Here is a 16,693-nt window from a genome sequence, read left to right as displayed (position 1 = left end):
TCCCTAAGAATCTTCTGGAAAAAAGATAAAAACTATTATGGGTAGCATATGTCCTCTGTAATTTATATAATGGTAAAATGTTTTTTCCATACCACCTCTAAAATTAACCAGTTGTACATTTTATAAGTTAGGGATAATCAATCAAAGAATTTATCTTTATCAGGAATAAATGTGAAACAAGTTAAAAAAAAGTCAGGTTGTAGCTGTGTACTTTTTTTTTAAATAAAGATTTTATATCTGCCCCCCTTTTTGTAGACTATTTAAAAAAAATAGAAAATAGCATTAATATTTTGATTTAAAATGTTGATTCAGGATCTCTTTGTAAGTATTTAACAAACACAAACTGTAACTTTGGTTCTAACGTGAATAACATGAAACATTAACTGATCTTATTTACACACTAGTGATGGGCGAATAAATTCACCTGGCGCCAAATTGAAGGTGAATTTCCGGATTATGCCACTGGTGAATAAATTTGCAAAACTACAGTGAAAATTCACCTGCATCAAACTATTTTGAATGCACATCGGAAAAGTCACTCGCGTCAAAACCACCGCACGTCAACACTATTAGGCCACCTAGTCAAAATTAAAATTTCGCAAATTTTTTACAATTTCGCAAATTTCACTGGAAATTCATGAATTTTTACACGAAACTGGAGAAATTCGCCAATCACTATTACACCCTACTTAGGAGGATAGGAGCACCGGCCTGGGGTATCAGGTAAGTAAATAAAATCACTTGGGGGTGCCTAACTTTTGCTCCCCAAGCTAAAAAGAGTTTCCTTCTCATTTAACAAAAAATTAATTGGGAATGACATTCAGCATGCTGGTATGAAATCCATGGGTTTTAAAAACCACTCCTGTGGAATTTTAGACCATATGCCACAAATAACACATATGTTTTCTGAAAGCCTGACAATTGATACATTTTCCCAACTCACAAATAATCAGGGACACTGACACCTGTACTTTCGGCAAGGATTCTATTTGAAGTAGTGCATTTGTATCTGCATTATTATGCTAATGAAGCATATGACATTTTGTTGCTGCACATTTTATGATTAATTGTCAAAGATCACGTCCTTTAAAAGTAATTTCCAACTATGGCACATATGTGCAAATGTTACCTAACCATGCCCCAGTCTGCATCACCCATGTTTTCCTCACTTGCCAAAAACCCATGCAATAATAATAGAATTTATTGTAACAATTCTTGCTGTATTGTAACCAAAGTTATACCTATAGAATCTCAAATGTGACAGTCTTGTTAGATGCACTTGTAAGTATATGTTAATTGTGGCCATGAATTTTCCATTGAAAGACCAAAAGAACAGAGAGGCCCCAGGCCCCTATGTAAAATTCCAACAACTTTAAGAACAGCGTGGCCACATTATTATTTATATAGGTTATAAAGTTTGCAGGGACAATCTAACTCTAGCTGATGTGTGCATCCTCAAATTCTTCGATTCAGTATCAATAAAACTGTAGTGTCAGGGTCAGTTGCTTAAGAGTTAATATCATAGATACAACCAAGGCAAAATCCTCACTGTTAGTGTTGTTTTAAAAGGTTACAGATACATTTCTATCATGGAAATATGGGTTTTTCAGTTGGGTATATTTTGTGTGAAATTGCAAATTAATTAATAACATTTTTTTTTAGTCTTTTGATTTGCCCATGGAATGTTAACTCCAAGTAATGCTTTTTATGTGTGGAATGAAACAAGAAATCATTTAGTTCAGAGATAATAAATAAATATGCCTTAGATATGCGAACCGTATGTAAAGCTGTTGTATATTTTCTACACCTCGTCTATTCCTTTGGCTTTCTTTCAGTGATAATTTGGTGCCAACTCCCCCTAATATACATATTTTTTCTGCTTTTCTCTGACCATCTGTACAGTTGTAAAATAACCTTCAGGGCTATAAGTTAATGAAGAAAACGCTCTCTTCTCTTTCATTTAGCCCAACAGCAGACGATCGCTTCAAATCTTTGCTGAAAAGGTCAATATTTTTACTAGTGTTCAATCATTCCAGAACAAAGGCAAACACAATTTAATTTAGATGCAAGTGCTTGGAAACTGAAAAAAATGGAAGGGTACTTGGCTAAAAATTAATTGAAATGGCTACAGACTGATCTTGAATTTTGTATTCTTTTTTCAAAGAGCAAAAAATAAAGTATCCCTGAAACAATAACATTCTATTATACAATGTTCCTTCTGTATAAATGCACACATTTTTCATATGAGTTGAAATTGGTAGATAGAAGAGGCAATTGAAATACTGGAATTAGTAAACTGGTTGTCAATTGTTTTAAAGCTACTGTAAATATATCATATTGCTAAGTAGGGTTTAAATTCACTTTATTTGGTTGAAAAACACAGATTGACATAGTTTTTTTCAAAAGGGGTGCACTCCCATAATGTAAAATTAATTATGAAAGTTTATTGACTACAACTTTCATATTATGAAGACTAAATAACATGAGCAAACTCAGACCCTGAACATCAATGCAGATCCCTGCTAGACTATTTAAAAAATCTTTACATGAATGTTTATTCCCCTGATTAAGTCAATGTTGAGACAAACCCCATTGGGCTATCAATTTGGGCTGGGAACTTTGATAAAGCTAACTGTACTAAAGAAAAAATCACCCCATATTAGCAATGCTACTTGGGACTTAAAGAGATACTGACACCTGAAATTAAACTTTTTTTTTACATCTATTATAATATTGGCTTTGCAAGCTACTTCTAACTTTGCCATAAAGTATTTGCATGATGCTTTTACATTACCTGTCTGATCCCCCATGTTCCTTTATGAGGGGGGCTGCCATATTTGTGCAGCAGGAGTCCGTTAGCATTAGAAACTGTAACTAACAGGCTGAGATGGGACAGTCAGGTTGGCAAAGTCAGAGTGTCAGAGAGTCAGGCTTAGGAACTTCAACTAACAATTATATACAAAAACAAACCTCTCAGCAAAAAACGATCAACATGACCTATAGGTAACATTTAATGTACATTCATATGCTAAAATTCATTTTTTAGTGTCAGTATCACTTTAAGTATTGAATAATTGTTGAGAGACTAATGGTTCTTCACTGCACACACTTTAGTGTAGCGACCCCTTTTTTGATCTTTTTTTTTTATTTATCTACAAATTTGCATTTGTTTATATGAATAGAGGCAACCATAGTAACTTTTGCTCAACAAGACAATCTCCTTTAGATCTAATACAGTGACCTAAACCAGAGTAGCAACATCAAAAGTTATTTGTTTCCTTGCTAATCTTGCTGTGGATTGACAGTGCTTGGTCACTCCAGACCAAAATTGTCATCTTATTGGCTCATGTTCAGGGCAAAATGATGGCCTGCCTGACAGGAACTTCATTAGGCCTTGATATAGTCACCAGTTGCCTACGCCTTTTTGTTAACCAATTCTGAACCTGGGGTAAAACTTACTGAATCAGAATGAAGAGGCTGAAATGTTATAGTTAACTTTAAGGGGTTTATAATTGGGGGTGGGGCTTCTTCACCAGCACATTAACCCAAAGCAACAGTACACCCTATAATTTCACTTCATTAGATCAGATGCTTTGAATTGCTCAAATGTGACTTTATTGAGCCTTTTGAGCCTTTTGTAAATATACAAAATCTTATACACGAGTTTTTAGACAGCTTTACAAATATGCCACTTAGTATGGTACCCATAAAAGGTCTTTAAAAAATTAATTCTGACCCAGAATACCTGTGGCTAGCAAAATCACTTTTTTTCCTGGTCACTACATACAAGCATTTGCCTCCTTCCACCTGTGCTGAGATCAGATAGTCTAACCCAAAAATAAAGGTTATAAGATCTCCAGAAACCCCCCCAAACCATGCTTTTTCCCCAGTTTCTTACCAACAGGGTTGGTAACATAGCTCTGAATACACTATAAAAAGCATTTCTGTGTATAATGTTGGTGGTAATTGTTGGGATATGTCATCTCTGTCAACAACAGAACTTTCTACACAAAATAATGCGTCCTTTTGTTCTGAAACATCAATCTGAAATAAAAGTGCTGCTTTAAGAAGATTTTGTGCTGAAGAAGGATTGGCTAGCCCATTTTAGTATGCGCTTAGTTATAACAGAATGCTGAATGTCATGTAATATTTGAATTCTGGAAATTCTGAATTCTGGAAAAAGCTACTCATAACCTGCAGTTGGAATTTAACATGATTTGGCTTTGTATTAACAAATGTCAAAATTGATTTGCTGAAAACAGACATAATAAGATGATGAATATGGGAACCTTTAACTAAACCCAGTAATGCAAAATCAAGGACAAAATGCCACAAACTTTTCATTGGTTTTAAAGTTATTGTAAATGTAACTACTATTGAAAGCAATGTTTGTTTATCCCTTTCCGTTCTTTGGGCCTGGGCATAAAACACAGTCAGTTTGTCATTTAATCAGCTTTAATCAGTTGGCTTGCAATATTGTCTCAGAAATCTGAGCCAGGAGAGCAGAGAATGTGAATAGTCAGATAAATACTATTTAATATTACTTAGATTGTAAGCTTTATAGGGTAGCTACCTTCTTCCTCTTGTCTCTTTAACACTTTATTCTTAATCTTTAATGTAACTGTACTCAGTAACGTAACTATGACTGACAGGGCACCGGTGCAAGACGTGCAGACAGGTCCCCTGCCCTCCAAACACAGTAGTTGCATTGGATTTGTGTGCGCCTGAGACTCTGGCGGGCCTGGTGTGATCACACTCCCCACACCCCCAGTAGTTCTGCCACTGACTATACTCTCTATTTATTATTGTAATGACTCCTGTTTGTTTTGCAGTACACTGCTGCGTACATAAGTAGCTCTATACACACAAAAATATAGATACATACATACATACATAGCAGTGACAGCACTCCAAGGGATTTCAACCAGACAATAATGGTGAAATAAAAAGGTTTATTAATATCCAACGTTTCAGTTCCTTATTGGAACTTTGATCAGGGAAAACCAAACAACCAACTTGCAGTGCACATTTAAAGCTAAGAATTGGCGCCAGCTGTGGTTGCTAGGCAACCGGAACCAGGAAGTGCAGGTCCGTGAGAAGTGACAGGGAAGGAGAAGTGTAGCGCAATATTGCTACTAAGAGCAGCAGGGTACTGACCTCCTCAGACGCATTATATTCCCCCGCCAAAGTGCGCACAAGCATTTAAAGGCACCTCTGTGTATTCAGTTCTTGACTGCAGGGGGGCATGTCCAGCTCCCTGTCCAAGGCCCTATAGAGGTGGGAGTTGAGAGAATGGCAGGGAGGGGCAGTGGGATGACACAGAGAGTACAAGCCCTTCAGTCACACCCACACGTTACCATACAGCCATGGTCTTAGCAACGCCACCAGCAATATTAATCTCGCAGCAAGGTGGTCAGTCCACGTAATAACGCAGCATGATCCACCTATCTCAGGATAAAGCTCCAGACCCTCTGGCTCTTGGTGGGAGCGTCAAACCACCTTACTCCCAAACCCACATACAGTGACCCAACACAGCACTAGGGTCTGCTCAGAAGTGCGACTTAAAAGGCATATAGGGCTAGGTAACAACCTGTTAGTATAGAAATGCACTGAGTCATGGATCAGAGTTAAAAACAATGTTACAGTAAATACTGCAGCAAGAAGGAAACCAGGAAGGGTGGACATGATGAAATACTAGAGACAGGATGGATATAGCATATGAGGACAAATAACACCATAATGTAGTAACCGGCAGAGTCAAAAGCAGACATTATAGGAAGCAACCCAAGGGCAAAGTTTGATTAAGTCCACGTGGTACCAGAGTATCAAGTCTGTGGATCCATCTGGCTTCTCTCCTCAGCAGGGCTTGATCTCTGTTGCCCCCTCTTGCTAAGGGAGGTTGGTGATCGATTGCCATACACCTAAAAGTGGGCAACGTGTGTCCAATCTGCAGAAAGTGTTTAACCACAGGTTGTATTGCTTTGCCCTCTTTTAATGCTTTACTGATTGCTGATCGGTGATTACTTATTCTCTCTTTGAGTGTGGTACTTGTTTTACTCACATAGTACTTGCCACACGGGCACGTGATGATATACACAACGTATGTAGAGGAGCGCCTATGTGCAATTTTATACCTCTTCCCTGTGTGGGGATGAGGAAAATCTGTGCCAATGAGCAGGCATCTACAGGTCACACATTCAGTGTGTTATACATGCCCTGACTGCGTGACCTGTAGATACCTGCTCATTTCATCACGTGCCCCTGTAATAACCTGGCCTAATAGCCTGTTAATTACTAGCAGGGCTATTTCTCTGGGATGTTCAAAATGCTATTGGTCTAGTAATTTAAAGGGCAATCTTTCTAGGCAAATATCTCTGGTTTCCCAGAACACAAGTTCCAGGTTCTCAATTATATTTGAACTTTCCTGCCAACTTCTGCCAGCTCATGTGGGTCTTCTAATGGCTCCTTTTTGATTTTGTACTCATTGTAAGGCAGTCACATGCTACACACTTTTGTGAGGTCAAGACTCTGCAGAAATCCCTTAGAAATTCTTTTAAAATATGCACTTAAAATATGTATACTTTAGATTTCGTTTCAATAGTTTATTTTGGTGTGGGTAACATGGAAAATGCAATCTGTCTCATATGAAGTTAGTGTCTTCTTCCTTCCATGATCTAAGTTACCAAGGATATATCTGTATATGTGAACTACTTACTATAATATCATTAATTATCTTTAATAAATATATTTTAGTAAACAATTGCTGATTGACTCAATGCATTTTTGTGGCTGAATTTTTATTAATAACATTCTCCCTTTTTTATAGGGCCAATATACAGTATAAGTCCCTGCTTCATGGAAAGTATATTTAATGACTGGAAACCTTTGGAAAATATAACTCCCAGTATTCTCCCTTGGATTATGGAGGGAGTTGTAGTTTTGAACATTTTTTATGCAAAACTATTATTTAGAAATTGGTTTCATTTAAAATAAATCCTTGTAAATGGCAATGGTAAATAAAACTACATGTTAACTTAAAAAAAATACATTCTATATTTAAACACACATGCATATAGCAATGCATTTTTGAGTTGGGATATTTATTTCTATAAGCCTGAAAACATGATTATTATTTCAAAAAGTAAGTTTGTGAAAGTGAAATATATGCAGATATGTTTGATAAAAACAGAGATTCTGGCAAAAAAGTAAAATATTTTTTGTACTACAGGGAAATTTCTCTTTCTCGGGATATTCGGTAACTTAGTTGAAAGAGACACAAAGGGAGAGGTATGAGAGTATGAATTATTACTTCATTTGAAATGGAAACAAAACGGGACAGACATGTCTGCATACAGACAAGACAGATTGCCACTGGGCATTTTCCTCATATTTTTTATATCTCGATTTTGCAATTATTTGCTAAAAACCTGGCTTGCGTTCCTGCTGTGTATCAAAGATTGTCTCAACATACTTAACTTGAGTTTTAACCCCTGAAAATGTAAGAGAAAATGTATGTGCTTTCTAAAAACAACACCAATACACTTTGTAAATATGACTTTCCACAATGAGTTTCCACAGCAGAGATGAGAATACCCAAAGGGGGGAAATAGCAAAGTATAAAGACTGAAGGCTCTCACTTCTGGAAAAACATTGTGCAGGGATGTACCTCCCAGAAGACTTAATTTATTAATTGGATACTGTGATTAGTTTAACAGCTAGAACAGCAAAGATTGGACATACCTTACACAAATATTCAGTATTATATGTTACACAATTCCTATTTGTACTTTTACCAAGTACATTTTCTTTTCAAGGGGTGTCCTATAATGCTTGGAGTCCAGGTCATGTGCTCTCTGGCTAGCTCTAACATTGGCCTGCTTCTACAACCAGTGACACCCAAACAAGAAATCCAACACAATAATGTATGTACACTGTGATTATGTTGGTGCTGTAATAAAGCAAACTAACCCCTAGGAACATTAGCCTATTTTTTAATAATTGCATAAAATTACTTACACCAGTACTGGAATCTCTTTCAAGTCAGTATCATTGTTTTTGCTTTAATTGTATCTACATGCTAAATTATGACCTCTGGGAAAAAAAAGGTGCCCACAGCAAAAAGTAAAGGTTCAGCTCAGGCAAAGATATCTCACAGGGATATTCCCAACACAATGTCCTAACATGCTGGCAATAAATTTAGTCATCTGAGGAGGAGGTAAACGGGGAGTGGGAACAGCTTAGACTTTAAATGCAAGTTAATAATGTTTTGCTTTAGCCTACACCGCTTGAGGATATTGGCAGAGAAGAAGATTAAACTTTAATTATCCAAACTGTAACCTGTCTTGTGGATAAATAGATGATTCCATTTACTTAAACTGCATGACTGCATGGAAAGAGGTCATTTTCTTGTTATGTATAAATTGATTTTTCTCCTTGATATGTATTCTGGTGTAACATATTGGCAAATGAATGAAGGGCAAAACTTTATTCTGGTGGTCTTTCCAGAAGATGGGTCTGCAAGACTAGGCAGGTGAAAAAAAAGGGTGCAAGAGTAACATTTAACAAGGCTACAGGACATAGACTGAGACATGACATGAGAATGGAGAAGTCAAGAATGACTGAAAGATTGGTCTCACATAAAGCAGAAAGACTAGGTAGACTAGCAGTAAGAGATTGTTGAAGAATTAGGAAGGTGGGGCTAAATGTGTGTATGGGTTAACTGAAAAATAATATATAGAAAGTTAGAATGGGGGAAGCTTAGATGTCTACAAATGCATGGACTAAAAAATTATATTTTCCCAGAAACAAATCATGGGGTAAAAAATCCCTAAGCAGACTGGAGAAAAACATTGCAGTATTTGGATTGGATGAAGGCTACAGGGCAGGAACTGAGACAGAAACAAGAGACTGGCAAGTGTGGCTGGAACCAGGTAATACCAGCCTCAAAAAGGATTAGGCAGACTAGAATAAGGTGCTGGTTTCAGGACTAGTCAAGAATATCTGGACTAACTTAAGGAGGGACAAGCAGGATAAAAGAACTTGCAGAAGGAACAGAAATAGGCAAAAAGGTACGATAAAGACTCATCACAAGCTAACACCTCAGTTCACAATATTTTTACCCTATTATAAATAATATGCCTTATAAAGATGAAAATTGCACTGTGCAATTTTCATAGAATAAAGCTTAAATACCAATTATATTAAAATACTGTTGTCTACTTCAGGCTAAATTCATTTTTTAAAGAATAGGACTAGAATAAACCCTTGCACAAGAGAGCTCATATTTCCTTTTTCTGACAATTAATACAACCCAAGGTGTAAGTTATTAGTGAAGACATTAAACATGCCTCTCTCTCTTTCTCTCCTTTCTATTTTACTAATGCTTGCAAAAAAAGCTATAGCCCTCAAATGGAAGGATTCCTCTGGCCCAACTGTCCCTTTTTGGTTGGACCTCATTAGGAAAGCAATGCCCATGTATAAACTGACGTACATGAGAAGAAACTGCCCGGAAAAATTTCATAAAATATGGGGGATCTGGCTGGACGAGGAGGAGGGTTGATGATTATGGTCCTACACTAGCGTAGTTACATTGTCAACTTAGTGGTGGTTTGGTGGCTCCTATATCCTCATACCCCCCCCATACGCAAGTATATTACACATGTATATCCCTTATATGTCTGCTCTTTTTGTATAACCTTCTAAAATAGGTCACGATCTAGTGTTCTGATCATAGGTTGGACCTCACGGCCACACTAGCAGTTATATGGTCATAGGTTTGCTGCTTGCAATAACAGAGATACACTTGTAGCAACAATTTTCAACATGTCAATTTTTTTATTGTTCTTTTTGTTAACTGCAGTTGATCCTGCTTATTGATTGTACACTCTGAAATGTATTTTACTTACCACTGTACGTTCATGCCTCTGTTATACTTTCAATAAAGCAGTAATTGTTAAAAAAAAACATGCCTCTTTGCTGGTGGATATATATCCACAATTATAAATGTATACCTTGGTGTTATATGTATATAAGAAACGAATGGATATGGATGGATACATTGCAGGTCCCTTTACAAAATACCAACCCTTTAACATCCTTGAAGTAAAACTGTGCTTATTTCAGTAAGATTTAGAACATGTTCAAATTTTCATAACCAGGCAAATTTTGTCAAATGAGCATGGTAATTAAGGGGTGTGGCCACAAAATCAGGCGAGGTCAAACAATTTTGTCGCGCTGCAAAATTTTTGTCCCTCTCTCTATTTCCAAAATGTTGGGAGGTATGGATATGCTGGACATGAATGTACGCACCATGTTAAAACTCAGACAATTGCACATTTGCTTTAACATATCCAATTAATTAGGCCCATGTTCATTGCGTTCATGGAACACTAAGAAGCATGTTCTTGCACTCCTTAACACTCTAGCACTTGTGCCTTAGGTATAATAAATGACCTCTAAGGAGTGTGGCATGTTAGTTTCTGATGTTGAGCTTGGTAACATATAGCAATTAATGGGGAGTAAATAGTGATGACGAATAAATTCTCCAGATACAAATTTACTGCGAATTTCCTCATTTCGCCACAAGCGAATGAATTCACAAAACTGCAACAATTCACCAGCGAAAAATCTGCTGCGTCAAAAAAAAATGATGCTCATCAAAATTATTCAGATGCCCATTGACTTTACTGCATTTGGACCAAATAGTCGCGGGTATAAAAATTGTCGCACTGACTTAATTGACTTCAATGAGTTTCACTAATTTTTCACTAAGTATACCATAGTAAGGCGTGCATTATGTGAATGGGTACAGTGCTATTCAGCTACAGTGCATTAGTACCTTGCTCTTATGTCTTTTAATGTTTGCACTGCAGGATATTACTAAATGTTTATGAACTGCCTTCTAACCAGTAACACAGACACCATACTCCAGTTCACTGGCCTGCCAGATCTATATATTTATTTTTGTAATACATTGTTGTTTGCTTGGGCTGAATATTGACTGTGTAATAGAAATGTTTTGAGAGTTTGAGTAACAGTAAAGAGTAACAGCCTCAAGTATGGAATAAAGCTAACATGTGAGTAATAGGGAAGGGTATGGAATGCAAGTAACAACAGGGATATTTGTGATACAGGTATGGGATCCTTCATCTAGAAGCCTGTTATCCGGAAAGATGCAATTACAGAATTACGGAAAGCCCATCTCCCGTAGACTCCCTTTTAATCAAATAATTCTAATTTATGATTTCTTTTCTCTATAATAATACTGTACCTTGTACTTGATCCCAACTAAGGTATAATTAATCATCATTCAAAGCAAAACCAGCCTATTGAGTTTATTAAATGTTTAAATGTTTTTTAGCAGACTAAAGGTATGGAGATCCAATTTACAGAAAGACCCCTTATCCAGAAAACACCAGGTCCCAAAAATTCTGGATAGTTTTCATACCTGCAGATGACTAACAAACAATTCTGAAAAAATTGAGTGAACAAATGATCCAAACTGAGTGTGGGTACTGAGTGTGGTGAGAGAGCAATACACTGCGAAGAGAGTGGCAGTTAACAATGGATAAGAATGTTGTGCTTTCCAAAATAAATCATTTTCTAGCGAGCTTTTCTTCATTGTATAGAAACAGTAGAGATATCAAACCTTTGACACACACTCTTTGCATCATTTGCATTTCTGTTTCAACATGTCAGAGCTAACATGTTGCTGAGTATCCTTCTGGACTGCTTTGTGACCTAAATTTCAGATTTAAGTTGCAGAGAAAATAAAAGAACATGAAAAAGTAATCAAGACTAGTATTACTTGTTTCAAGATCAGAAGCTGAGAGTGGGTGGGACAGAAAGAATACAAACTGTAAGAAATAATTTATAGGACAAATCCCCCTCAAGACCAGGGAAGAAAAAGAAAGACCTTCCTCTTGACACTAAAGGCTTAACATCAAATGCGGCCAGAAATCCATTTTCACAGTTTTATTGCCCATTCTGGACGCTTCATTTCAAAGGGAAAGAATTTGAATTCAGACACATAAAATTCCCTTTGTTCTCTTGCCCTCCAGCTTTTGTGCCAGTGTGGACTCAACTGCAGGGATTGGTTGAGATCAAAAAAAACTTACAGCTCAGATACCTGGCCTTAAATGAAGCCCTTTGGCATTCTTAATTAAATCAGCTCTCCTTTAGATTGACAATGTACTGTCTATTACAATCATTTATAATACCAACCGAGTATTTTAAGGCACTTTCAAAAGTCAGAGAAAAATATTACAGCATTTTACTCTATGCTGTAATGTGTATGGGAACTGGCTCACAGAACCATATGAGATTTCACCATATAAAAAAGGGATCTGATTTGTTTTCCACTTGCTAGGCATGTTTTACATTATGGGTTGAAACAAAGGAAAATAAGCAGCCAATAGCAGATATTAAGAATGCAGCAATTTGTAGGAAAGTGTAAAATAGAGGGGAATGAGCCCAGAACCTTTTGAACAGGAATAGAAAGAGTGATACTAGAGAACAAACAGTAGGATTCATTTACTTTTCCCTAGGGTGCAAGTGCTAGTAGGAGGCACAAAAGCACGCACTTCTTTTTGCTCAATCATTCCTCCTACGGGAGTGACACATAAGTTGTGGGACGGGTAGAGGGTGATGCCTACCCCTTCCCACCTGTTACAATGCTCTAACAAACACTGTTATCCAGTTATGATGGGCTTTAGTCAGAAAAATACATGTAAGAGCCTATTTGGAGTTGCCAAAAAGGTTGTTTGAAACACAGCACTCGTAAAAAAAGAAGCCTCTGGAGCCTAATGGGCAGGAGAACCACGACATGGGGGTCAGGAGAGAGCAGTCTTTGGCTGATCAAGTCAAGTGGGAGCAGGGCAAAGAGTACAAGTGGTTTTCTATAGTGGAGGCTGTGCGGTAGTGGCAGCAGTGGGACAGTCTAGACAATGAGAACAAGGCTACCCTCCCTCCTTTGTTGTGTTTTAGGGGCCAAGTGTAGTGTAGCTTTGTCTGTGTGTTTACTGTCATGTTGTCCTGCTGGTAGTAACCTCAGTCCTGTGTCAGGTCTGTTACATACTATACTGAAATAGCTTTTCCTCCGCCATACATAGTATTTTGCACTTAGGACAAAATATTCAACTTTTGTCTCAAGGGTATACGGAACTTGACTGCAGGAGGTCAGATGGATTGCAGAATAATTTCAGTATAAATCCATCCACCAACGCCACTGTTGACCATACTCCTCAGCAACAGCTTTAAGTTTTGTTTGAGGGGCCAAGTTGTCATTTTAAGAAACACATTTTGAAATAGTTTAGTTTAATGTTATTTGACAACTGGCAGTGGTCCTGGGAGGCAGTGGGGTGAAAGCTGAAATTAGTATGGGGTTTTTGAATATCTAAAAGGAACTGTATGCATTGTGCCACATTAGGCATGGGGTTTCTTAGTGGCAGCTATGTGAATACTGTTGAGTCTGTGGAGGGGCAGCTGATAATGTCCTACATTTGTTAATGTTATTGGATCAATTTCCTGTTAATGAAATTGCTGCAACTATTATTATCCAAAAGAATAACTGTGTCTGTCTGGTTATTTTAAGCTATTGCTGGGAGTATGGGCAGCAGTGTTGTTGGTGGGTGGAGGTATTTTAAAATTATAGAGTCAATTATATCATACAGTCAAGTTCTGTGAACTTTTTGTGCAAAATGCTATGTATGGCAGAAAATCCAGAGAACACTATCCTCATGGAAAAGTGTGATGGTGGTCTTTTCATGTTGTAAGGTTACAATTCTAGAGAAAAGCTGTTTCAGTATGTAACAGACTTGTGAATAATGGGCAAATTCACTAACCCATTGAAAATTCTCCATCGCTGGCTTTGCGCACATCGCAATACTTCGTCAGGCGTAAATTTGCCTGTGCAACGCTAATTCACGTAGATCCGAAGTTGTGTACAGGGTACCGAATGTGAAGTAGCACTAGCGAAAATACGTTCAGCAGTTCGAAGTTACACTAGTGTTGGCTAATTTGCTTAAGACGTCCAGTTAAAGTACAATGGCCGTATATGCTGCAGCAAATACATTACACTACACAAGGCCAGGGAATCTTAATACAATTATATAGAGGTGTTATATTGCCCTACACATGTGCCCACAGTTTAGTTTAGGTGCCATATGTTATCAAATGTAGGAGGGAAGGAGGGTACACCAAAAAAATTTTCCGATCTCTTTCAGCCTATCACCCAACACCAGCGTTTTTTGGGACTTTTTTTTGAGGAACTCCTATCTACTCTATTGCACTTCACCTGGCCTGAGGTGGCGAAGGCAAGTCTGGTGATAGAGGTAACTTTCAGTAAAATCAAAAACTTGAATTTGCGTAGTAACGCTCTTTCGCCAGAGCGAAAATTTGCCTGGCGTTAGAATGCAAAGTTGCTCCAGAGTCTATCTCCAGAAAAATTACATCAGCGACCGTTAGTAAATCAGTGAAGTGCCGAAATGACGTCACGCTGGCAAGTTTTCACCAGCCACTTCACCCTTTAGTTAATTTCCCCCTAAGGCTGAGGTTCACCATCCAGCAAGAAAACATGACTCTAAACACACAGACAAAGCTACACTGGAATGAACCTGAATATCTTCAAATGGCCCAGTCCAAGCTCAGACCTTACATGTATCTGATTCAGAATTTGTGTCTCCATCCAAACTAAGGGCCAGATTCAATTTAGTGAAAAAAAAAGGTATCTCATGGTTTATCATGTGAAAAGTCATGGAAAAGATTCAATTCGAGGAGAAAGACTTTTCTCCTAATTAACTTCCAGTTTTTCTTCCATAGACTGATAACTTTTTCTGAATTGAATTGCATCGCATATTGAAACTTGATAATGACTTTTCGCCTGATAAACCGTTTTGTCACTGAATTGACTCTAGTTCTAAGAAAGATGATTTTGTAAACAACAAAAGATTAAAAATTGCAGGATTAAGATGTACAAATAACCTTCAGTTGTAACTGCAGCCATAGATGGTCCTACCATGGACTGACTCATAAGGGGAGGTTTTATGCAACCAGTATATGTCTCTATTTATTTATTTATTTATTTATTTTTAATCAAATATAAAATATTTTGCACCTTCAAAGAGTTGATGGAAATCAAATGGAAAATGTTGAAATTCATTCCAAGGTTGTAAAAATGTATGCAACACACTATATGAGTGATCCCATAGCTCTTTAATTGATGAAATATATATAAAGGCAATGATAGAATGTGTGAGGAAAGTACCTGGTGGTCTGGGGGGGGTGCAACAGGGATGGCCATGATTTCATCATGGAATGGTGTGAAATTCAAATATTTAAAAGGCCCAAGCTCAATGGCTCGTCCTAGTTCTTGGGTTTGATCTCTATTGTTTTCTGAAATGTTCTTGACCCTTCCTGACCCTGACCAAGTCTTGTTTGTTGCCTGTCCTGACCCTTGCCTGTGCTTTGACCATTTTCTCAGATCCTGTCTCCTGATTTTATACTTCGTTGCCTGTTTTAGTATTGACTTGGCCTATCACTTCACCATGCTCCTATTCTCCGTTCCTGTTGCACGTATGGTTCCCTTGCCTACAAAGAACTATCTCCTTGGTCTTCTCACATTAAGATCTGGCGGCATCTGAGTAGTGGAATGATCCTTCCGAAGTAAAAGGTGGTTTTTATAAGCAGAACAGTGAGCCATGACTGCGACCTTGAGGTTTGTTCTGGGTTTGGCATACCCGATGTCACAGAATGCAGGAAGACATCTGATTATCTGGGTTTCACTGTCATTCACATATTGCACTTGGGAATCTTGAACAATATTGTTTCTGAATTGCCCACTTAAGGTCGAAACGCATTGGGCTCACCTTATTTGATTTTTGTATATTATTTTTGCATAATTTTTGTAATAAATTTATTTGCTTTTCAAATCGGGTGTGCTATCCATTATTTTTATATTTGCCCACATATGTATCTGTGCTGTATAAGATATTATGGAATTAACACTGATAAACATTCATACAGTGAACATATATCACATATCTCGGATTATAAGATTATGCAAATTTGAGAGCTTGTTGAGTTGCTTTCGTGTCATCGCAACCCTCATGATTTGCACTTTAGCCACAATTGCACTGCCAACGACTTTGTATTATTTTTTTAAGCAGAATTAGTCCTTCCTTGCTTGTTGCAGAATCTGTTTAAACAGTCCAACAGTGCTAGCTTATTGATGCTCAAAACGTTTTTAGCCATGGCCTTCCCCAGTGACTTATATATTGCTGCTACTGACAAATAGCAAGTGCATCCAATTTCCTCTGAACCTTCTTCCCTTGTGGTTTATTCTGTAAAATCAGACTAATTTAAGGAGAAATCTCATCCCTTTCAGATTCAGCAGTAATTTCTGGGCTGGGTACAAGAAGACACACCTAGACCTGTTAAGGCACCTAGACCTGATACAGTTAGCAAGTATACTGGATTTCCTCTAAACAGAATTAATTTTAGAAATGGATTACAAAGATTACTGGTGGGCATTTACTCATATTACAAAACTTTTGACGGGAGGGGTTTTTATTTTGCTTGTAGAAATCCCTTGCTTGGCATAGATCATAGTAACTGTGTTTATTTTGTGTGTTGGTGTGTGAATCTACAAAGCTGCATTTTTTCAAGTTCAAAGTTAATCTATAAAAGCCATAGCAGG

Source organism: Xenopus laevis, chromosome 8L, assembly GCF_017654675.1.
Source record: "Xenopus laevis strain J_2021 chromosome 8L, Xenopus_laevis_v10.1, whole genome shotgun sequence".
Taxonomy (NCBI): Eukaryota; Metazoa; Chordata; class Amphibia; order Anura; family Pipidae; genus Xenopus; species Xenopus laevis.
Note: the sequence above shows the minus strand (reverse complement) of the source record.